This window comes from Mobula birostris, chromosome 18 (assembly GCF_030028105.1).
Source record: "Mobula birostris isolate sMobBir1 chromosome 18, sMobBir1.hap1, whole genome shotgun sequence".
Lineage (NCBI taxonomy): Eukaryota > Metazoa > Chordata > Chondrichthyes > Myliobatiformes > Myliobatidae > Mobula > Mobula birostris.
In genome coordinates, this window is record NC_092387.1 from 57,825,351 (window position 1) to 57,850,081 (window position 24,731).

Sequence of the window (24,731 nt, forward strand, 5' to 3'; positions counted from 1 at the left end):
CCTGTGAGCCTCTTATCCCTCAATCTGAAGGCAGCATCCTAGTCCCTCAGCAGTACCTGGATCTCTGCTGTGCAGCTTCTTATTTTCTCTCAGGTAGATGTATTTAATAACATTACATCCCCATTGTACTTCTCTATATAGCTAGTGACAGATCCTGCATATTAATAGATGTTAATACAATGGTTGTAGATAGCTGCCTCCCTGAATATGTTCCAGTCAGTGTTTAAAAAACAGTTCTGCAATGCTGAGGTTGCTCCTTCTGGCCAGGTCTTTATCTCCCTTTGAACTACTTTGATTTGCTTGATCAATGCAAGAATTAGCATAACAGATAAGTGATCAGACTCTGCAAGGTGGGAGGTGGGGCGAGAAGCAGCCTTTATGCAGCAGGGATGTTGGTATAAACCAGGTCTAACATGTTTTCAACTCTGGTGGCAAAGTCAACGTGCAGATAGGATTTAAAAGCGTGGTTGAAGTCGCCAGCAACAATAAAGAAACTGTTGAGGTATGTAGTTTGCAGATCACTAATGGCGCCATAGACCTCACACAGCGCATACCCGATATTAGTGGGGGGGGGGGGAATGTATACAACCACAATCAGTGAACTCCCTAAAAGGGTCTGCACTTTACCATTTTAAAACTCCACCAGAGGTGAACAATTGGTCGTCGCTACCAAAACATTCACACACCTCTTCTTATTAACGTATTGTAGATACATACACCTCCACATCACGTCTTGCCAGAGGTCGCAGGATTTCTGTCCTCCCAAAAAGAGATAAAACCTTTTGGCTGGACGGCCGCTTCAGGGGTGGTATCCTGGATCCATTTTTCCGTCAGGATAAGCGCCGAGCAGTTCTTCATCTCACACGAATTCAGACGCAGGTAATCCAGTTTATTTTTCATGCGTCAAATATTTGAAAGTAGGAGCGACGGAAGAGCTGGCCTACAGTCTTTAGTCTCGCATGAAAGCCTACCACACTTCCGTTTCCTCGCACACTGCCTTCTCCCCTGGGTGACTAGCAGGTAAAATTACGATATGCAATAAACATACGTTACACACCTTCTCTGTTATACAGCAACTTGCTAGTGAGGCAGACTTAAGTATTTGGTGTTCTTATGGAGCACCATCTTGTGATCATAAGAAATATATATGACAAACAACTTCATATTACTTAGAGCCGGAGAGGCCGCTGCAACTGGGTGTGCCAGCATTTTGAAAGAAACTAAATTAAATCAAATTTGGTCAGGAGCCAGTTATTAAATACATGAATGCAGGTGGAAAACGGACATTTGCCTAGCTGAGCAGTTGACATGAAGGTCACAGGCCCCTTCTACCCTGTGCTAAATTGTAGGGATGAACTTTAAAACTAGTTTTGCCTGATTGAAAAAGGAAATTACAGCCATTTCAAGCAATAACTATTAGTGGTGGTAAACATGCATAAATAACAAAAGAGGACTATTCAAGCAACACACATCAAATTTGCTGGTGAACGCAGCAGGCCAGGCAGCATCTCTAGGAAGAGGTACAGTCGACGTTTCCAGCTGAGACCCTCGTCAGGACTAACTGAAGGAAGAGCTAGTAAGAGATTTGAAAGTGAGAGGGGGAGGGGGAGGGGGAGATCCAAAATGATAGGAGAAGACAGGAGGGGGAAGGAATGGAGCCAAGAGCTGGACAGGTGATTGGCAAAAGGGACGTGAGAAGGTCATGGGACAGGAGGCCTAGGGAGAAAGAAAAGGGGGAGGGGGGAAACCCAGAGGATGGGCAAGGGATATAGTCAGAGGGACAGAGGGAAAAAAAATGAGAGTGAGAGAAAGAATGTGTGTATATAAATAAATAACGGATGAGGTACGAGGGGGAGGTGGGGCATTAGCGGAAGTTAGAGAAGTCAATGTTCATGCCATCAGGTTGGAGGCTACCCAGACGGACTACAAGGTGTTGTTCCTCCAACCTGAGTGTGGCTTCATCTTTACAGTAGAGGAGGCCATGGGTAGACATATCAGAATGGGAATGGGACGTGAAATTAAAATGTGTGGCCACTGGGAGATCCTGCTTTCTCTGGCAGACAGAGTGCAGGTGTTCAGCAAAACGATCTCCCAGTCTGCGTCGGGTCTTGCCAATATATAGAAGGCCACATCGGGAGCACCGGACACAGTATCACCCCAGCCGACTCACAGGTGAAGAGTAGCCTCACCTGGGAGGACTGTCTGGGGCCCTGAATGGTGATAAGGGAAGAAGTGTAAGGGCATTTGTAGCACTTGTTCCGCTTACAAGGATAAGTGCCAGGAGGGAGATCAGTGGGGAGGGATGGGGGGGATGAGTGGACAAGAGAGTCGCGTAGGGAGCGATCCCTGCAGAAAACGGGGGGGGGGGGGCGGAGGGAAAGATGTGCTTAGTGGTGGGATCCCGTTGGAGGTGGCGGAAGTTACGGAGAATAATATGTTGGACCCGGAGGCTGGTGGGGTGGCCGGTGAGGACCAGGGGAACCCTATTCCTAGTGGGGTGACGGGAGGATGGAGTGAGAGCAGATGTGCATGAAATGGGGAATAGGGTTCCCCTGGTCCTCACCTACCACCCCACCAGCCTCCGGGTCCAACATATTATTCTCCATAACTTCCGCCACCTCCAACGGGATCCCACCACTAAGCACATCTTTCTCTCCCCCCACCCCCGCTTTCCGCAGGGATCGCTCCTTACGCGACTCCCTTGTCCATTCGTCCCCCCCATCCCTCCCCACTGATCTCCCTCCTGGCACTTATCCGTGTAAGCGGAACAAGTGCTACACGTGCCCTTACACTTCCTCCCTTACCACCATTCAGGGCCCCAGACAGTCCTTCCAAGTGAGGCGACACTTCACCTGTGAGTCGGCTGGGGTGATATACTGTGTCTGGTGCTCTCGATGTGGCCTTCTATATATTGGCGAGACCCGACGCAGACCAGGAGATCGTTTTGCTGAACACCTACGCTCTGTCTGCCAGAGAAAGCAGAATCTCCCAGTGGCCACACATTTTAATTCCACATCCCATTCCCATTTTGATATGTCTGTCCATGGCCTCCTCTACTGTAAAGATGAAGCCACACTCAGGTTGGAGGAACAACACCTTATATACCGTCTGGGTAGCCTTCAACCTGATGGCATGAACATTGACTTCTCTAACTTCTGCTAATGCCCCACCTCCCCCTCGTACCCCATCCGTTATTTATTTATATACATACATGCTTTCTCTCTCTCTCTCTCTCCTTTTTCTCCCTCTGTCCCTTTGACTATACCCCTTGCCCATCCTCTGGGTTTCCCTGCCCCCCCCTTCCTTCTCCCTAGGCCTCCTGTCCCATGATCCTCTCATATCCCTTTTGCCAATCACCTGTCCAGCTCTTAGCTCCATCCCTCCCCCTCCTGTCTTTTCCTATCATTTTGGATCTCCCCCTCCCCTTCCCACTTTCAAACCTCTTACTAGCTCTTCCTTCAGTTAGTCCTGACAAAGGGTCTCGGCCTGAAATGTCGACTGTACCTCTTCCTAGAGATGCTACTTGGCCTGCTGCATTCACTAGCAACTTTGATGTGTGTTGCTTGAATTACCAGCATCTGCAGAATTCCTGGTGTTTACGTTTTTCAAAGAGGACTATACTAGGCTTGACCATGGTGCTCAATGACAGGATAATCTGTTTACATGAACAATGAAGGCTCTTAATGATAGCAACTGATAAAACCAGCAGTTTCAAGATATGACTACTGTTAATGATTCTAGTTGCTCAAAAGCTTAAGATGCTGGTGAGCACTGGACCAATCCGGTATTGAGATAAAACACAAAATACTCAGCACATCAGGCAGAGAAATAGAGTTACTGATTTGTGTCAATAAATTTTCTACAGAAATAGTAAAAAATTAACATAAGTAGGCTTTAAGGTTCATCTAACAAATAGGGAGGAGAGAGCAAAAAGCAAAGTTTAACATTGTGTGATGATGCAAGAATTTAAATGACAACACAAATATTAGTAGAATAAAGTTTTAAAAACTCAAAGAAGCAGCAAATCAATTTCTGAGATTGGCAGAAGAATGGGGAAGAAATGGTGAATATCTGGAATTAAAGGCAGCGTCCATTATTCAGGATCTCCAGCACTCAGGGCATGCCCTTTTTTCACTATTACTATCAGGTGGGAGGTACAGAAGCCTGAAGACACACACTCAGCAATTCAGGGACAGCTCCTTCCCCCTCTGCCATCTGATTCCTAAATAGATATTGAATCTTTGGTCACTACCTCACTTTATTTTGATATACAGTATTTCTGTTTTTGCAAGTTTTTTTTGATCTATTCAATGTACTTATACTGTAATTGATTTACAGGTACTTGTTTATTTCTCTCTGCCAGATTATGCATTGCATTGAACTGCTGCTGCTAAGTTAACAAATTTCACATCACATGCCAGTGATAATAAACCTGATTCTGATTTTGATTCTGAAAATGGTAGTATAATAATTCAAATGGTAGAATGTGGCATTCAGTCCGGAAGGATACAACTGGACAACTGAGTAGGCTTAGTAAATTATGTGGGTTTGGCTGCAAAGAAATGACTTAAGAAGCTAGTTGGAAGATTAAATGGTGTTCTTTGCTTTTGCATTGAGTTTTGCTGGAACAATGTATAAGGCCAAAGATAGAAGCTGGAGTGACAAGTGAGTGGAACTTTGGGATCATTACATAGACTGAATGTTGTACTGCAAACTGGTCATTTAATCTGCCTCTGGTCACCCCATTTGCTCTGCACTGGCGCTCATGGCCAAGTCATGAGCAGAAAATACTACTTCTGATTTGGTATTCTATATAAGTAAATTGGTGCTTTACATAAAAATAATATTTGAGGCATTGGAAAGAGAGCAGATATGCAGGCATTTTGGCATCTCATTCTCAGGTTCCGAATCAATTGGCCTAATTAAGAACAGTTGGGAGGAATTGCTATTCTGCAAATTAAGATTTTTATTTAAAGTTACATTTCTTTCAAAAGTGTGTAATTTATAACAACACAGTTTGCGCGGTAAATTTCCCACCAGAATCTGAGCATTTAGGTTGATGAAATCACCTCTCCTTATTGCCGTGATTTGGATTACAAAAATATTAAAGACATACAGTATTGTAGAAAATAACAATAATCCAAGGAACAATGTCAATAGCTCAAGGTTTCTTTAATACTGGTTATTAATTCCTAAGATGTGGTTGACACTTGCACGGCTGCATTTACAGGTGATCCTTTCTTGCTTTGAGAAAATAGCTAACTTCTTCAGAAGTAATTGTCTAACTTCAGAAGTAAGTAGCCCCACACAGTTTACCAAGCCTACAGAGATTTTCCCCCTAAAATTCTTGAATATACTTCATACAATCTAGAGCACTGATGTGAAAATGAAACCAGAATGAAATCTTATTAATTTTGATGTATTCTCTGTGTTCTGTTTCCTGCATATACTGGATAAATTTGTAATATTTATTTATCTTGTATGGAATAAATTAATGAGTACAAAAATATAATTTGCAATAGACTTAAAGGGATTTTGAATAAGAAATTCCCTGTTATGAGAAAATGTTGGTAGTAACTGCACAAATTGGGTTAATTTTGACACAAATTTCACTGCACAGCAAACCTTTTTGAAAGTGTTATTTCCTCAGGTTTTTTTTTGTTTATGGTAGACTACGTAGCTGGATACAAGTATAATTTCAGATTACTTGTATCACGTAGGAATTTGAAAAAACAAGAAATTAACTTTTATTGAATATAATGGGTTTAATTGCATAATGGCACAGGTGCTTTGCAATAGTTCAACTAAGCTAAATATGTTTAGTTGATAATTTTCATTTGTACTGAGTGTCTGAGGCTTCTCGCTTAAGTGTTCAACAATAATCAGCCAGCCTTGATGGATTCCAGTTGTCCCGATACTGTTTCTCCATGACTGCAACGTCCTGGTGAAAGCTTCCACCATACTTGTCACTGATCTGATGAAGAAGTCAAAATGGAAATGTAGAACCTTTAGCAGCATGTTACACTTCATGGTTTTGTATATTTGAAGCATATTGTCAACCAGCTGTACGTGGTTTGATGCTCTGTAGTTGCCAAGAAAATTTTCAACAACATCAGTTTAAGGATGATCAGCCAGCATTGATGGATTCCATCAGCTTCCATGCAATTTTCTCTGGTCCCACTAGAATTTCCTCAAATTGCCTGTCATTGTTGACTTATCTGATTTGTGAACAAACAAAAATGCATTTCTTAATCTTGTCATCGGATATTCTGGGAAACTGGCATCTCAAATATCAAAATCCTTTACAGAAATGTTTGTACCTGTTGGCAGCAGATTCCATCCTTGCAAACTTGAACGCAGTAATTCTGCTTTTGCCTTTGACAAACCCAAGTCTTTGATCAGGTCATTTAACTCAGACTGTTATTAGGTGAGGCTCACTCGATATAAAGGGTTCAAAATCTCTCAGTATCAGTGTCGTTTCCATTTCTGGCTTGTGTATCATGACATCTTCATCTGCCTCCTTTGGGATCCATGTTTCTGGTGGCTTCAGTACTGGAGATTAGGGAATTCAGTGGATTTCTAGTTTTTACAAGAGAAACCAGACAGACTGGTCAGATAAAAGTAGCAGTCTGTCACATGATTCCTCTGCTGTTACCATTTCATTGGGACAGTGAATGGCAACACATACAAAATGCTGGAGGAACTCAGCTGGCCAGGCAGCATCTATGGAAAAGAGTACAGTCGACGTTTCGGGCCGAGACTCTTCAGCAGGACTCTAACATTAACGTGATTGCAAACCGATATACATGTAAACACAGTGCATGGAATCATGTGTGAATGATGCTTTTATAGCCTTTCTAAAACCTGTCCTGCTAAGCAGCATCCGTCCTGCTTAAGCATGCTCAGGACAAGATAGAAAACTTTTCAGTTTACATTGTGGCCAGCATTTTAATTGACTTGAATTATGAATTGAAATAACAAATATAGGTGATTTCAAAACAATGCTGCGTCATAGGAAAATTTCATGGTGATTTTCACGATCAGCAGTCCAAAATCCACAAGATATACCCGAAAGTTTTCAGGAAGTGAAATCTTTGTTGTCCTGTGATTTTAATAATCTACTAAAATTTTGATCACAAACAAGAAAAAATCTGCACATGCTGGAGGAACTCAACAGGCCAAGCAGCATCTATGCAAAAAAGTACAGTAGATGTTTCGGGCTGAAACCCTGCCAGCTATACTTTTTTACATAGATGCTGTCTATGGAAACGAAATCTCTCATGGAGCCAACCATTGATGGAGCACCATCAGTTCAGATGCCAACACTATTCCTCCAAGTCAGACCTTTTGTTTCCAGATATAAAGACAGAACATTAAATATAGAACATAGAACAGTACAGCACAGTTCAGGCCCTTCAGCCCACAATGTTGTACTGACCCTTAAACTCTGCCTCCCATATAACCCCCTGCCTTAAATTCCTCCATATACCTGTCTAGTAGTCTCTTAAACTTCGCTAGTGTATCTGCCTCCACCACTGACTTGGGCAGTGCATTCCACACACCAACCACTCTGAGTAAAAAACCTTCCTCTAATATCCCCCTTACGTATATCTTGGCCTTTGGTTGGTTTGGGCAGCTCTTTGCAACAGAAAAAAAGTTTTCTTTGAATTTCACCAGCATTTACTCTTACAAATGCTACAACATGACATTTACTGGTGAAATCTGTTGACTCATCAACCTAGATAGAGAAGTTGTGGTTTTTCAGTTTATCATGCAAAACCTCTTCAGAATCATGTGACATGTCATCAATACGTCATCTTATCACACTGTTTGAGAACGGCTGCCTTCTCAACCGAACAAAAACCATGTTGAAGTCTATTCTCGAGCTACTATGCAGATGATTGTGCTCTGCTCACACACACACAGAGGACACGCTACAAGCTGCAGTCACAGTTCACCAAGGCTGCAAGGGCTTTCGGGTTAATAGTCAGTCTGAAGGAAACAACCCACCTAGGCACAACTTGGATCACCAGTCCACATAAAACCTGTTGATAAGTAGCTTTCATTGTAAAGATGGATATTTTTCGTGTCCATTTTTGCACTAGTGTAGTGAAATGACTTAGAAGATTGTAATTCAAAAATTGCTACATTGGACCATGAGACGTGTCTGTAAAACACAGCGGTTAATAAAATACAAAAATGGGCATGTCCATTCAATGCTCTGAAAACGTATGTCACGCTCCTCATCAGCCTACCGTCCTCCCCTCTGTGAATTGAAAATGCACGTGGACTAAGATTTTAACTGTCCTGTGCTATCACCAGCGGGATCATCAGTTGATCTGCCACCTGTCTTCAGGAGTTACGGCCCGCTTATGATCAAGACTCCCTTGAGGTGGTGGGCCAGCAGTACTAAAGCACCACCTCCCACTGGTGAACTTAAAAACTTGGCATCTGCCTCTATCAGAGTTGTTGGTCACTTCCATCCAACAGATAGTCTGCTCTTCAGGTGTCTATGCAACTACTGAAGGGTTTGCAAGGTATGTGTACACTGTCTGACTATCTGCCCCTCTGGACCTACTTGGTCCACACCCATGCTGATCCTTTCTCTGCTGCCTCAGCTACAGCCCTGCTGGTTGACTTGATCTCTCTTCTAGTGAAGCCAAGGTCACGCAGCCACTTCTGGAAAGTGAACGCAATAAACCCACAGCGGCCTACTTCGAATGGATAGCATGAGACCTTCCACCCTCTGTCTCTGCACTCTGATCTTAATTCTGCATACTTGGTTAACTTGCGCTCATGGGCTTCATCGATGTTGTCTTCCCAGGGGACTGTGAGTTCACCAATAACCACTTCTCTACTGGTGTCAGACCATAAGATTATATCTGGACACAATGTGGTGAAAGCTATTTGCTCCAGGAAACTGCCTTTCCTGTCCAGGTCGGCCTTGACACATCAATCATTGGCTGAAGAAAATATGCTTGATCGTGGGCCCGCGCTGTACACCCTTGACTTGGAGCCTTCTTTCACAAATGATATGCGATGTTCTGTGCAGCATGGGGCATGAGATAAGTTGTGCTGCAGTACTCTCTGCTCAACCGCTTCTGTTACAACTTTGAGAATGTTGTTATGTCTCCAAGTGTACATGCCGCTGGAAAGATTGACTCTGCATGCACTCAAAATATGTTGAAGTGTTCCCTTCTCGCCACAAGTAGCACACCTGTCTGTCTTATCTTCATACCAGGTGCTGAGGTTGGTAGGTGTTGGGAGCAGATTGTATGCTGCTCTGCATAGAAAAAAAATGTGGAGCGGTTCCATCTGTCACAGAACGTTCCAAGATAGATGTCGTTGTTCAACACCTTCCCACCAGGTCCAAGCCCCTTGTTTGGCCAGGCAGAAGAAACAGAGAATGAACTCAACCAAATAAACACAGTCCTACAGCGCACTGCCATACTGGTTGCGAGACCTCTATTGAGATTGTTAACGGGCTGTGCGGTCACTAATCACCAGTGCAAGCATTAGCATCATGTGTCATGCTAAGTTCAAAAAACATTGTTTTTTTAAATCACGATCTCTCACGAAACCCTCAAGCGGCCTCTCACGGAACCTTAGTGTTTCACAGAACACCAGTTGAGAAACCCTGCTCTAGCCACCCTCAGGTTTTCACATATGTCTAGCTTTCCCAAGTCCCTTCTTATTCACCTTCCTACCTACTGTATAACTCACAAGAGCCCTAACTAATCCTTGCTCCTGAAATCTTAAGTATGCTTCCTTCTTCCTGTTGATAGGGGATGTTCCATATCTTTTTGCAAACATGATTCCTTCACTCTATCATCCTTCCCCCACCTCAATGAGACAAACTTATTCAAACCCCCATGCAAATGTTGCATAAACAAACTCCACATTTTAATTGTACATTTTGCTGAGAACATCTGTTCCCAATTTACGCTGCCAAGTTCCTGCTGACAGCCGCAAACACACTGACTCTATAGACTGGGGTGGCCAACCTTTTACATTCCATGCGTCAATTTTTTCACACATGAGTTCAGATGTGCCATACAATTCTTGTACCCCCATTCAATTCTTGTAAAAGTATGTTAATATATACATATTTAGCATTTTTACATGATTTATTACTATAAAAACAAGATAAACATTACTTACCTTAATGAGACTTTTAACAAATATATTTTGTCGTCTTTTGATTTCTTCCTTTTTCTTAATCACATATTCTTTCCGTAACTCAGACCCAAGCACTAGCTTTTTCTCCCTCTGTCCCTCTCACTATACCCCTTGCCCATCCTCTGGGCTTTTTCCCCCCCTCCCCCTTTTCTTTCTCCCTAGGCCTCCTGTCCCATGATCCTCTCATATCCCTTTTGCCAATCAACTCTCCAGCTCTTGGCTCCATCCCTCCCCCTCCTGTCTTCTCCTATCATTTCAGATCTCCCCCTCCCCCTCCCACTTTCAAATCTCTTACTCGGTCTTCTTTCAATTAGTCCTGACGAAGGGTCTCGGCCCGAAACGTCAACTGCACCTCTTCCTAGAGATGCTGCCTGGCCTGCTGCGTTCACCAGCAACTTTTATGTGTGTAGCTTCAGTTTTCCTTCTATTTCAGTCTGATGTTGTGTTTTATAGTGTCTATTAAGATCATGTCTTCTATTATGTGAGAATGTGTTTTCACAAACAATGCACAACAGTTTTCCTGATGGACTCGCTATAAATAAGAACTCATTTTCTCACTGTTCATTGAATTCACGCTTACTATCACTTTCTGCTTTTCTTTTGCTCATTTTCTTCTGCACTGTGATGGGTAACAATGTAAAAACAAGGCTTAATTTTTGAAAAAGTACAAAACTACAAATGTTCACAAAGGACGAACAAAGCACAACTCTGTAGCGCACGAGTGGCAATTGTAAACTGACTGGCAGAAACCTGCGTCGCACCGCTGGTGCATATCAAACGTGTATTGAACAGTTATGGAACGATGCAGAACAAAAGTCCTTCTTTCCTAGTTTGACTCATTGAACATTTTTTAAAAAATTGTAAACAGATTAATGTGAAAGAAGATAACATTGCCAAAAGATGTGCACAGAATAATAAAATCACTAAAAATAATTGCTAAGTTTTAGATTTATTCTCAGTAAAACCCATTTCTGGCTTTAAGCTGCTTGAATTCCTGTTTCAGATTTTATTTTTACAAATCGGTTTTTGGTTAATACTTTTTGCATGAGTAGGCTTACTTTTTTATTATTATCACTGGGGTGCAATGCGCCACTTCTAATCATCCAATGTGCCACTTTTGGCGCATGTGCCATAGATTGGCCATCCCTGCTATAGACAATCCCATTATGATGCCTTCTTTATATACAGATGATACTTCCCTCATTACCAGTGCCACTCCCCCATCTGTTACCTCTCCCCCTGTCCATTTTGAAACATCTAAACCCCAAAATATCCAGCATTCATTCCTGTCCTTGTGCCAGCCATCTCAGTAATGAGCACTTCATCATAGATTCATGTACTAACTTTTAAGTTCATCAATCTTGTTCCTGATAATTCTCAGCTTTAAATATACACACTTTAACCGTCCCACAGACTGCATTTGTGCATTTTCCATTGCCCATCCTTCTTCAGTCTCTCTACATGCAGCATCTACCTTTACATCAACCTCAGACCTATCATTCTGGCTCCCATCCACCTGCCAAACTAATTCAAAAGCTCCAGCAAATCTGCTCACAAGGACATTGATCCCTCTTAAGTTCAGGTGTAACCATCCCTTTTGTATAGGTCATACCTTCCCCAAAAGAGATCCCAATAACCACAAATCTTAAACCCTGTCTCTTACATAAACTCTTCAGCAACACATTTATCTGATATGGCAGGTGAATATACAGTATTATGTCATTCTTTTCTTACCCTTATAGGTGCATAGCACGGTTGGCAACCAGGAGGTTACTGTTTATAACTTCTGTTTTTAGGTTCCTTCCTAGCTCCCCCTCTTCACTCTTCAGTACCTCATCCCTTTTCCTAATTACATCATTGGTACCAATATGTACCACAACTTCTGTCCGCTCATCTTCGTCCTTCAGAATGCTGTGGACCTGATCTGAGACTTGCCTGACCCTGGAGCTCTTGAAGGAAACATACCATCTGGAGGTCTCTTTCATGTCAATGAAATCTCCTGTCTGTTCCCCTCACTACTGAATTCCCTATCACCACTGCTCTGCTCTTCTCCCCTCTAACCCTAAGCCCCAAAGCCAGACTCAGTGCCAGAGACACTGTGAGTCTATACAAGGACACTCAGTTCTCTCTGGACATCAACATGTTTTAATCTTTCAATATTAAGAAAATACTCTGCCTTTCTATTTTCCTTCTGCCAAAGTCAATCATCTTCCATTTTCCCTTGATTCTATCATGCACACTCAGTTAGCCTGCCTACATCCCCAAATCCACTCTGCATTCTCGTAAGTCACACTTGTTATCATCAGTAAACCTGAATATATTACACTTGATTTCTCCCATCCCAATCATTGATATATATTGTGAAGAGCTGGGACTCAGCACCAAATATTGCAGCATCCTACTTGTCACAGCCTCCCAATTCATACATGTCATGCTTTGTCTGTTAACCAATCCTTAATTGTACAAGCTTCTGATTTGTTTAATGAGTGCCATGGTAGCATAGCATCACAACACTATTACAGCTTGGGGCATCGGAGTTCAGAGTTCTGTTCCACTGGCCTCTGTGAGAGAGCTTGTTTGTTCATCCTGTGTGCATATGGGTTTTCTCCAGGTGCTCCAGTTTCCTCCCACAGTCTAAAGACATACCAGTTAATAGGTTAATTAGTCTTTGTAAATTGTCTTGTGATTAGGTTAGGGTTAAATCAATGGGTTGCTAGGCAGTGCAGTTTGATTGGCTGGAAGGGCCTGTTCTGCACTGTGTCTTTAAATTAAAAGAAAGTCTATTAATTCCCTCATCTATTCTGCATATTGCGAACTCAATAATGTAAAAGTGACATCCATAAAACATAGGCTTGTCTTTCCCTACATACCAATTCTCCATAACCTATTATCTTGGAAATGCTAAAATGTCCTAAAGGATGAACTAGATGATTATTTCAATCATAAATGCAAGAGAATCTGCAAATGCTGGAAATCCAGAGTAACACACACAAAATGCTGGGGGAACTCGTAGGTCAGGCAGCATCTGTGGAAAGGAATAAAGAAGCAACATTTCAGAACTGGTGAAGGGACTCAGTCCAAGATGTTGACTCTTTACTCCTTCCATAGATGCTGTGTGACCTGCTAAGTTCCTCCAGCATTTTGTGTACAGTTTTTGCAATGCTAGTCTTGGGCCTACTGCTTTAAACTTATTAGGAAACAGAAGCTTCAACATTACTAGACTAGTGTGGCTTTTTTTTTGGGGGGGGGGGATGAAAATGTGCTGCCTGTGACCAAGCTCAGTGATGAAAAGGTCAGAAGTTGTCCTTTGGACTTAGGTCTGGGATATGGGACTGGCAATCAGGTCGCATTGGAAATTGAGGCCTCCTTTGGGAGATGGACCTGCAGCTGAGTTTATCGTATATTAATGATGGGTATTTATAAATGTTAGAGTGGATTTTTTTGGGTAGATGATTTGTTTGCTCTTAAATGACTTTGGCCACCGGACTTCTATTTTAACTGACAAAGGACTGTGGATTGAGTCCACCACAATGGGCTTCCTAAAAGGTGTAAATACCAGATGCTTCTGGTGCCTGATGCTGTAGTTTCGAAGACAGTATTATCTATACATTATAAATATTAATTGTCTTCTATGTTAGTACGTAAAATGCCGAATAAATGTATTGTGGATTCAACTAAAGGCTGTGGATACCAACACAGGCACGTTGGCGTCGGAAGGAAAGGATAGTGTGATATTTTGTATGTAACTTCAAAGGGAAGCATTGTCTGTAACTTTTTAAGTAGCGATTGCCTTTGTGTTTAGCATATAAATATCGAGCCCACATTTAACTAGCAGACCTTTCCGTGGAAAGCGTCTCCGTCGATATGATGCCTGCTTGTTGAGTCGAATAAAGAAGCTGCTTTGTATCTACAAGTGACTGTCTCTTCGGTGACTTCATCCACACTACAACATTTGGTACCAGGAGTGGGATACCTTCGTGACCCGTCGTGTGGCCAGCATTCCTAGCAGTCTAAGTTGGTGAGTATTTTTCTAAAATTACACTCACACTTGGATCTGTTCAGTTGGTGGTGCACGGGTCACGAGGTACACAAACGTGGAGAGCTGAACTGGTAGATATATAAGTAGTGTGTGCGTGTGCATGTGTGTTTATGTAAGTGAGGGATCTTTGCATGTTAACTTGGTTAACTTGGTGAGAGTTGGACCACTAGTTGCGAAAGGTGGTAACCAATGGTACGGTTCGAGACGTCAGCTTAGGGGCGTGTATACTCGTTCGGGGAGCTGCATTTTAGTGTATGCGTGTGCAAGTGTGATGCAAAGGAATACAGCGGGGCATCATGAGTTCAGGTACCCAAAGGTGGCAGATTGTGGAATACATACTCTGGTTTTAAGTTTTTACTGTTTAACTGCTACCTGTCTATGGTATTTTGTGTAGTGTGGGAATTAGTGTGGGGATATCTCAGGGAGAGGTTTTACCCAGATAGATATACCAGAATGGCACCTATTGAGTCAGGCAACATCAAGCTGAGAACCCTGATGATCTGAGCCAGCCCTTGACCTTGATTACGACTATTCATAAGCCCTTCACCCCTGGGGAGAAACAGAGCATTTTGTCCAAATTGCCCTCACTTATAGTCGCCTGTGGGAATTCAGAGTTTCGGCGCAAACTCAAGGAAATGGTTGAAATTCACCAGATGCACCCTAAAGATATACATGTGTTAGTGAAAGCCAAGTGCCCAAGCAATATGTGGGACAGAATGGCCCAGGGGTTGCGGGATGGTACATGGACAACTACTGGGACTGCCAGTAATGAAGAAAGATATCACTCTTTTAAAGGGGAAGTGAGGCAGCGACTCGGGGAAGGCGAGAGTAGCTGGGGAACGATAAGGGCAGTGATTCAAAAAGCTGACGAGACAGCCATGGATTATGCAGAACGTAAATATCGAGTGTACGAGGAGTATTCAGGGTTGGAAAATCCAGGGAGGGATGACCCAGTCTTCCTAAAAATGCTGAAGGAAGGCCTGAGCTCAGCCCACCAAGAAGTTTTAGATTTAGGCATAACGGTACGGTCCAACTACTCTGAGATAGTTTCATGGGCCAGTGAGATAGACCAAAAGAAAAGGCAAGAGAAATCGTAAAGTGGGTATAGTGGATGCAGCTGCTGTGATGTCCCGGAGAGTTTGTTTTGCTTGCCGGCAGCCAGGGCACCGAGCAAAGGACTGCCGTATCAAGTATAAAACAGTGAAGGAGTTGATATGCTACAGCTGTGGCCTATCGGGATATGGCTGGAGACAGTGTCCAAATGGGAGGGGGAAAACCCAGGCGAAGGTCACAGCAGACACCCAGTCACTCACCCCATTAGCAACCAGTCTGTCGATCAGATCAAAGAGTTAGTGACAGCACCTCTTAAGGCAGAAAAAGATGTGACGGCCGGCTCCATTGCCAGCGCCGGTGACTCACGGATGTACACAACGGCATTGTTAGGGGGACGGCAATGCAGTATGTTAATGGACACAGGGCCATCAGTATCGATAACAGACTTGCCCTTACCAACAACCGGACAGGCCAGTTATATCAGGGGTGTAGGGGGGAAAAGCAGAAAGAAGCGAGAAGCAAATACTAGAAATCGGGGGAGTGCAGCTTCTAGTGTATTTCTGGGTATGTCCACATAATGAGGGCACGATCCTTGGAATAGACATTCTAAGGGAAGGAGGAGCTGTTATAGATTCAGGAAAGGGAGAAATAATATGGACAAGTCAGGGGCAACGAACGCGCACAACCTACAGAATACACAGCCTGGCTAGCATAGGCGCAGCTGCCCCGATCACCAGAGACTGGAGCCAGGATGGTATCTGTGGGTTACCTTGTCAGCAGTTCCCAGCTGTGTGGGCTAGAGACAAACAAAATTGTGGGCAGGTGAAGATAAACCCAGTTAAAACAGAGGAGGGTCTGTATAAACCCCCTAAGCAGGACCCTATACAAACTGACACACTGACCGCTGTTCGGGGTATAGCAAAGGAACAAAAACACCAGGGGATATTCGGAGAGACTGCGGCCACTCCAGAACATAAAGTTTTCCCAAATCCTCCTAGGGCAGACATTACTGCGAATAAAGCAGCAGAGGAACAAGAGGCAATTGAAATTGCAAGTGTGCAGGAGGAAACGACAGAAGCCAGCTTAGTAAAATTATATGAAGAGCTAGAGGCAGAAGAGAAGGAAAAATGGAGGAGAAAAGGAGCAAAGGAGGGATCAGATAGGTGCTGGACACATGGTGAGGAAAGAGTTGCAGTGGCCCCACCCTGTTATTAGACAGATACTACTAAAGTTATATCATGGGGGGGGATGCATGAGGGAAGGCAGAGCATGATCACAACCCTCCGGCAGGACTGGGGGTGGCCAGGGATGGGCGGGGATGTTGAGAAATTCTGCCACCGTTGTATCACTTGTGCCCAGCATAACCCTGGTAAGGGCAGAAAGCTACAGCTGGCAAATCAGCCTCGGCCGAGGGAACCCTGGGAAAACATCCAGATAGGCTTCACAGGGCCCCTGCCAAAAAGCAGGGGGAAAGGTTACTGTCAACTTAAAAGTATTAAAGGACCGAGCGAAACAACGGCAACGAATCGCTGATCAGAAAGAGCCAGAGGGAAAAGGGATAGTTCTTCCACAGCCCGGCGACCAAGTTATGGTGAGGGTGCTGCCTGAAAGGCCAGGGTTTGCCTCCAGGTGGATAGGACCACAGACGGTACTCTTAACCAATGATACGTGTGTCTGTGTACAGACTCGGCGAGGCAGCCAGTGGAAACACTGGACTCAGGTTAGAGCATACAACTCACCCTCTTGTTGCTCCCACAGACAGAGTGGGCTTGAACCAAGTGTACCCAGTAACTATGTAATTACAGAGAACCTCAGAGACGAACACCAGCTGGCCATGCCAGACCTGACCATAGCTGATGAAAATATACCCGGAGAAAACGCAAAGGCAGAAAACGCCGAGAGCGTGGCAGCAGACACTGAGAGCATGTTGGAAAATAATGAATAGCCTGCTAAGTGTGATGATGATGGTACTCTGTAAAGAAGGCTGGTTGCTGAAGGTAGATGATTAATTTTATAGAATAGTATAGAAAATTATTTGGGAAATAGATGAGGAGGGATTTTTGAGTTAAAGCAGAGATGGCAAGTTTCACCACTCCGATGGCATTTCAGACTGCACCCGGCATCTGAAAGCAGTCACCCCGAGTCTGAGGAGCTGGGCCCTTTTCAGCAGTTGAGCCAGTGATCGACCAGACAGTTTGGAAGGGGGTGCTACCGGGGAGAGGTCCTTGCAGATATTTATGTAGAGGCCACCCCAACCCCTTCCTGTACATCAGTGAGAGAGAGAGCCTGTGGGTGCTCCTGGAAGGAGAGTTTCAGCAACCAGAGGATAAAGGGCTGAAGACAAAGGAATGTGATTAAGCTGCAGTCAACCTGCAGGGAAAGAGCAGGCACACCAAAGGAGCCGCATTCCTAAAGACTTGGAACAGCCTCTCTGCTTAACATTTGGTAGGTAGTGCTAGAATAGATATCGAGGTACATAAAATTGAGGGGGGGGGGAATTTCAAGACAGGGCATTTTTGCTGCCCTATTTGAGCGGATCCTCCTAGGTTGGCCTTTCCTGATACAAATTCAATTTGTCCAGGAGGGCCAAGAGGAGGAACTGTTAGAGTGGATTTTTTTGGTAGATGATTTGTTTGCACTTAAATGACTTTGGCCACCGGACTTCTATTTTAACTGTTTGACAAATGACTGTGGATTGAGTCCACCACAATGGGCTTCCCAAAAAGTGTGAATACCAGATGCTTCTGGGGCCTGATGCTGTAGTTTCGAAGACAGTATTATCTATACATTATAAATATTAATTGTCTTCTATGTTAATACATAAAATGCCAAATAATTGTATTGTGCATTGAACTAAAGGCTGTGGATACCAACACAGACACATTGGCGTCGGAAGGAAAGGATAGTGTGATATTTTGTATGTAACTTCAAAGGGAAACATTGTCTGTAACTTTTTAAGTAGCGATTGCCTTTATGTTTAGCATATAAATATCGAGCCCACATTTAGCTAGCAGACCTTTCTGCGGAAAGGGTCTCCGTCAATATGATGCCTGCTTGTTGTGTGGAATAAAGAAGCTGCTTTGTATCTACCAGTGTCTCTGTCTCTCCAGTGATTTCATCCACGCTACAACAATAAACACCATTTGAATGAAGTGCATTTTGTGGCTGAGGTGACTAAAGAAACAGCACTGAGTTTTTTGCATGCATTACTAAATGACAATAAAAGAGGACCGCGTGTCTTCATAATCTAATCTAAAAAAAGTTTTGTGTTCATCAGAATCAGGTTTATTATCACCACTATGTGACATGAAATTTGTTAGCATTGCAGCAGCAGTTCAATGCAATACATAATCTAGCAGAGAGAGAAAGTAATAATAATAAATAAAATAAAACATAATAATAAATAAACAAGTAAATCAATTGAATAGATTTTTTAAAATGTGCAAAAAACAAAAATACTCTATATTAAAAAAAAGTGAGGTAGTGTCCAAAGCTTCAGTGTCCATTTAGGAATCGGATGGCAGAGAGGAAGAAGCTATTCCTGAATCACTGAGTGTGTGCCTTCAGGCTTCTGTGTCTCTTACCTGATGGTAACAGTGAGAAAAGGGCATGCCCTGGGTGCTAGACATCCTTAATAATGGACGCTGCCTTTCTGAGACACGGCTCCCTGAAGATGTCCTGGGTACTTTGTAGGCTAGTGCCCAAAATGGAGCTAACTAGATTAGATTAGATTAGATTATGAGGAACGCAGTCCTCTTTTATTGTCATTCAATAATGCATGCATTAAGAAATGATACAATGTTTCTCCTGAATGATATCACAGAAACACATGACAAACCAACTAAAAAACTAACAAAAACCACATAATTATAACATATAGTTACAACAGTGCAAAGCAATACGTAATTTGATAAAGAACAGACCGCGGGCACGGTAAAAAGTCTCAAAGTCTCTCGAAAGTCCCATCATCTCACACAGATGGTGAACCTCCAGCGCTGCAAACTTGCTGATGCAGCATCCTGGAAGCATCCGACCACAGTCCGACTCCGAGTCCGTCCAAAAACTCTGAGCCTCCGACCAACTCTCCGACACCGAGCACCGAGCGCTTCGACCCTGGCCCCGGCAACAGGCAATAGGCAAAGCCAAGGATCTGGGGCCTTCTCCTCCGGAGATTCTGGATCGCACAGTAGCAGCGGCAGTGAAGCGGGCATTTCAGAAGTTTCTCCAGGTGTTCCTCTGTGCTTCTCACGGCTGTCTCCATCAAATCTGGATTGTGCATGGCATCCTAGTTAACACATACAATATTATTCGGAACGGCCGCGTGTGCTGCGTCGCGCCACCATCTTCTCCTCCCTCCTCTTCAGTATTTACAACCTTCTGCAGCTTTTTTCGGTCCTGTGCAGTAGCCCCTCCAGACCAAACAGTGATGCAGCCTGTCAGAATGCTCTCTGCGCTACAACTATAGAAGTTTTTGAGTGCATTTGTTGACATGCCAAATCTCTTCAAACTCCTAATAAAGTATAGCCGCTGTCTTGCCTTCTTTATGACGACATCAATATGTTGGGACCAGGTTAGATCCTCAGAGATCTTGACACCAAAGAACTTGAAGCTGCTCACTCTGTCCACTTCTGATCCCTCTATGAGGATTGGTATGTAATCCTTCATTTTACCCTCCTGAAGTCCACAATCAGCTCCTTCGTCTTATTGATGTTAGTGCCAGGTTGTTGCTACGGCACCACTCCACTAGTTGGTATATTTCACTCCTGTATGCCCTCTCGTCACCACCTGAAATTCTACCAACAATGCTTGTATCGTCAGCAAATTTGTAGATGCATTTTCATGAGAGCAAGCAAGATAGTCTGGCACATGTTTTCTCAAAGGCTGGAGCTATAAATTCTAGGATCCTCCCGAGCAAGAAAGATAAACATATCTTATTAACTACAAGACATAAATTTAAAATAAAGAGGTCCACCTTGCTATTATTACATAAAGGCACAGATCAGTCCAGAGTTTTAATGGTGTTTATCTTCCCATAATAAAAAAGGAAACAAACTGAGAAGCACTTTAAAGCTTAAAATAGTTATGAGGGAAACCACATGATATCTTTAAATAGGCAGCATCATATTTCTGTCTCTTATTGCTATGTTTATCTGCTAATGTGTGTGGCGCGTGGCCAAGTGGTTAGGGCGTTGGGCTCACAATCTGAAGGTTGTGGGTTCAAGTCTCGGCCAAGGCAGTGTGCTGTATCTTTGAGCAAGGCACTTAACCACACAGTGCTCCAGTCCACCCAGCTGAAAATAGGTACCGGCAAAATGCTGGGGGTTAACCTCGCGATAGACTAGCATCCTATCTGGGGGGGGGGGCGGGGAGAGAGGGGGAGAGTCTTGTGGGCCACAAGGCTGGGGACAGACATTGACTTTGACTACCTGCTAATGTAATTACAAATCTGATATTTTATTTCTTCCTACCCCATTCCCTATTTTGCTGCCTATAATTTCATCACTGCTTCTTCAAAAACTCATTAGTATCAAACTAATCCAATTCCTACAAAATATTCTATATCCACGCTGCAGCACCTCCACTCTCATTATTCCTCCACTTTTATTATTCTGTTCAAAAATTTAGAGCCATAATCTCAACAAGCTTCTAAACAAAAAGCTGGAAGCTGAAAGGAGATGGAAGTCCATGAGGCAGTTCTTGTTAGGGGGTCAGAGGTGGAGAGAGTAAGTAGCCTTAAATTCCTTGGTGTTAACATATCAGAAGACCTGCCCTGGGACACGTGTGTAAGTGCCATGACAGAAGGAATGAAGCACCTCTTCTTTCTTGGAAGTTTGTGTAGATTTGGCATGACATCAAAACCTTTGATAAACTTCTATAAATGCAGTGGAGAGTGTCCTGACTGGATACATCATGGAAACACCAATGCCCGGAAACAGACATTGGAAAGTGATGAATACAGCCCAGTTTATCACAAGCAAAGCACATATATTTATAGAGCGCTATCACAATAAAGCAGCATCCATTATCAAAGACCCCCACCATCTAGTCCCTGCTCTCTTCTCACTACTGACATTGGGCAGGAGGTACAGAAGCCTTAGTTGCAATACCACCAAGTTCAGGAACAGTTATTACCCTACAGGGTCCTGAACTGGGGTGGATAATTTCACTCACCTCAACTCTGAACTGATTCTTAGATCCACTCCAATTTGCCTACCGGAGCAACAGGTCCATAGCCGATGCCATCTCATTGGCTCTTCACTCAACCCAGGAACATCTGGACAGTAAAGAACATCCAGATGTGTGCATCTTTGTCGACTGCAGCTCAGCATTCAATACCACTGTCCTCTCAAAACTAATCAATAAGCTCCAAGACCTTGGTCTCAGTACTTCCTTGTGCAATTGGATCCTGGATTTTCTCACTTGCAGTCCCCAGTCAGCTCAGATTGGTAACAACATCTCCTCCACAATCTCCATCAGCACAGGTGCATCACAAAGCTGCTCTACTCACTTTACATTTATGACTGTGTGGCTAAGTACAGTTCCAATGCCATATTCAAGCTTGCTGATGACACCAGTTGTAGGCCAAATCAAAGGTGGTGATGAATCAGCATATAGAAGAGGGATAGATAATCTGGTTGAGTGGTGTCGTAATAACAATCTTTCACTCAATGTCAGTAAGACCAAGGAACTGATTATAAACTTAAGGAGAGGGAAACCAGAGGTCCATGAACCAGTCTCTTCAGAGGATCAGAGGCGGACAGGGTTAGCAACTTTAAATTTCTGGGTGTTACTATTTCAGAGGATTTGTCCTGGACCTAGCACGTAAGTGCAATTGTGAGGAAAACACGGCAGTGCCTCTACTTCCTTCGGAGTCTGCTGAGATTTGGCATGACATCCAAAACATTGACAGACTTCTATAGGTATTTAGTGCAGAGTATATTGACTGGCTGCATCACAGCTTTGTATGGAAACACCAATGCCCTTGAATGGAAAATCCCACAAAAAGTAGTGGATATGGCCCAGTCCATCCCAACTATTGAGCACATCTACATGAAACACTGTTGCAGGAAAGCAACAACCATCATCAAGGACCTCAACCACCCACGCGAAGCTCTCTTCTCACTGCTGCCATCAAGAAAAAGGTACAGGAGTTTCAGGACTCACACCACCAGGTTCAGGAACAATTACTACCCCTCAGCCATCAAAGGGGATCACTTTACTTGCCTATCATGGAAATGTTCCCACAACCAATGGTCTCACTTTCAAGGACTCTTCATCTCATGTTGTCAGTATTTATTACTTAATTATTTATATTATGGTTCTTCTATTTGAATTTGTACTGTTTGTTGTCGTTTGCACTCTTGTTGAATGCCCTAGTTGGGTAGTCTTTTACTGATTTTGTTATAACTGCTATTCTATAGATTTGTTGAGTATGACCACAAGAAAATGAATCTCATATGCGTACTTTGAAAACAAAATTAAATTTGAACTTCAATTTGCAATCATCTAACCTTTCCATTCACAATCCCATCAAACTCTGCCCCCATAACAATATGCCACAAATGCATCCCTACAATCTCAATGATCCATGCAAAATAAAACACCAAATCTCAGCTCACTGGATCTTAAACAGTGGACTTCTCAGTTATACAAATTGATGCAAGAATGGTTGCAAGTACATTTCATTCTGGGAGAAGTACATTTTCAAGCACTCACCACTGAATAGGTAATATTAATGTGATCAAATTTCCAGCAATAAGGAAACTGTCCTGTTCTGTGAATATACTGTAGTTGTGGGGTCTCAAAATCCCCTCCCCAAAAAACAATCTCACCCCTTCACAACTATCTTACTCACTCTGCAATCTTGACATCACATAATGTCAATATCCATCTCCCCTTGCCACCTTTGAATCCCTTCTCTCGTTACCTCTCTTACTTCTCCCCTTTCTCCCTCCCACTCACCCCACCATTGCCCCATTTGCTCATCCTCATTTCTTTATGTCAACCTCCTCTGCCCACCATGTGAACCCCTCTCCTCATATCACTGATCCTCTTGATCCGTGTTACCCCCTTCCCTTCTATATTTCTACCTCCTCCACTATGTAAACGTCTACCCAATGTTGACTACTTCTCTCTGTTCTATGTTAAGCCCTAGCTTCACGTCTTCCTCCTTGCCCACCTCAACCTCTCCTCCCCACTTCAACTGTCCCTCATGTCAACCTCTCTTCGTATCAACCTCACTCCAAATTCATGCCTGTCTCCCAGCCAACCCTGGCCCCATATGTCATTCTTTCCATGCTAATCCCTGACCACGCAACCCATACGATCCCCCTTCCTCCGAGCTAATCCATTATCCCCTGTCAACCCCTTTCCCCACGTTAACTCCCGAGCCATAATAACCCCCTACCCTATCCCAACCTCTTCTCCCCATACCGAACGCACCCCTACTACCCTCTCTCCGCCCCCCCCCCCCCCCCACACACGGTATCGGTCGGCCGCGCGACTTCCATTCCGGTTGGGGCGCGAGCCGCAGTACGACAGTTGCACCGTGCCCTTCAGACGTCTCCCGCTTAGCGTGGCGCCTGACCAATAGGGAGCCGGTAGCGGGTCCGCCGCCCTCATCTCCGGGATCCGGCCGGCAGGTCAGTGTCTCCGCGCTTTATTCCGCGGCTGTCTCAGAGGACAAACGGGCGGGCGGCCGAAGGGAGGGTGGGCAGAGCCCGTCAAACTGGAGCGGGCCGTGCCGCCGCCCCCGTTTGAGCCCGGAGTTGTCGCACGCTTCCTGGTTGTGGGTCCGCAGCCGTCTTTCGCCGGAGTGTTGAACCGGCTGAGTTCCTCCAGCATTTTGTGTGTGTTGCTTTGGATTTCCAGCATCTGCAGAATTTCTCGTGTTTATGATAGAAGGTGGGTTGGGGGTTTGGTGAATGTGTCTGGGAGGAACTAGGTAGACAAGGAGGAGCGAGCAAGTGAAATTGGAGAGTTGAATTGATTTCATGTTTTAAAAACGCAAACAACAGGAATTCTGCAGATGCTGGAAATTCAAGCTTGGTTTCATGTTTTCAGGTTGTAGGCTTCCCAGGCAGAATATGAGCTGCTGTTCTTCCAGTTTGTATTTGGCCTCACACTGGCAATGAAAGACGTCGAAAACAGATAGGTCAGAGTAGGAATGGAGAGGTACATTAATGCAATACAGGTATAGTTTGTACCATTCTGAAACTTATTTTGAACTATTGAATGCCTGGGTTAATAAGAGCGTGTTTAACATGGGTACGTCCAAAAATTAACCCAACATAATGAATTAAGTCCCACTCAGTAACAATCATTGTTTTCAGAATGCAATCAGCACTCAACAGGAAGACAAGAGAAGTTAATATGTCATCCTTTTTATCTTACACTTAGACTGTCAGATATCTAAATACTATTGTGCAAAATAATTAAGAATGAAGATTATCAGACCAGT

General features: G+C 43.7%; 1 protein-coding gene across 4 annotated transcripts in view; it reads left to right on the plus strand.

Annotated features, from left to right (window-relative positions):
• The first annotated feature begins 859 nt into the window (after positions 1 to 859).
• LOC140212143 (sorbitol dehydrogenase-like) overlaps positions 860 to 24,731 on the plus strand; it is an 80,181-nt gene continuing 56,309 nt past the window's right edge. The window contains exons 1-2 of one of the 4 annotated variants that reach the window (XM_072282752.1): positions 23,953 to 24,175; positions 24,335 to 24,464. The gene's annotated coding sequence lies outside the window, so the exon portion shown is untranslated. Of the gene's footprint in view, positions 880 to 23,824; positions 23,914 to 23,952; positions 24,176 to 24,334; positions 24,465 to 24,731 lie in introns of those variants that run through there. The other 3 variants (XM_072282756.1, XM_072282751.1, XM_072282753.1) reach the window with 3 other exon arrangements.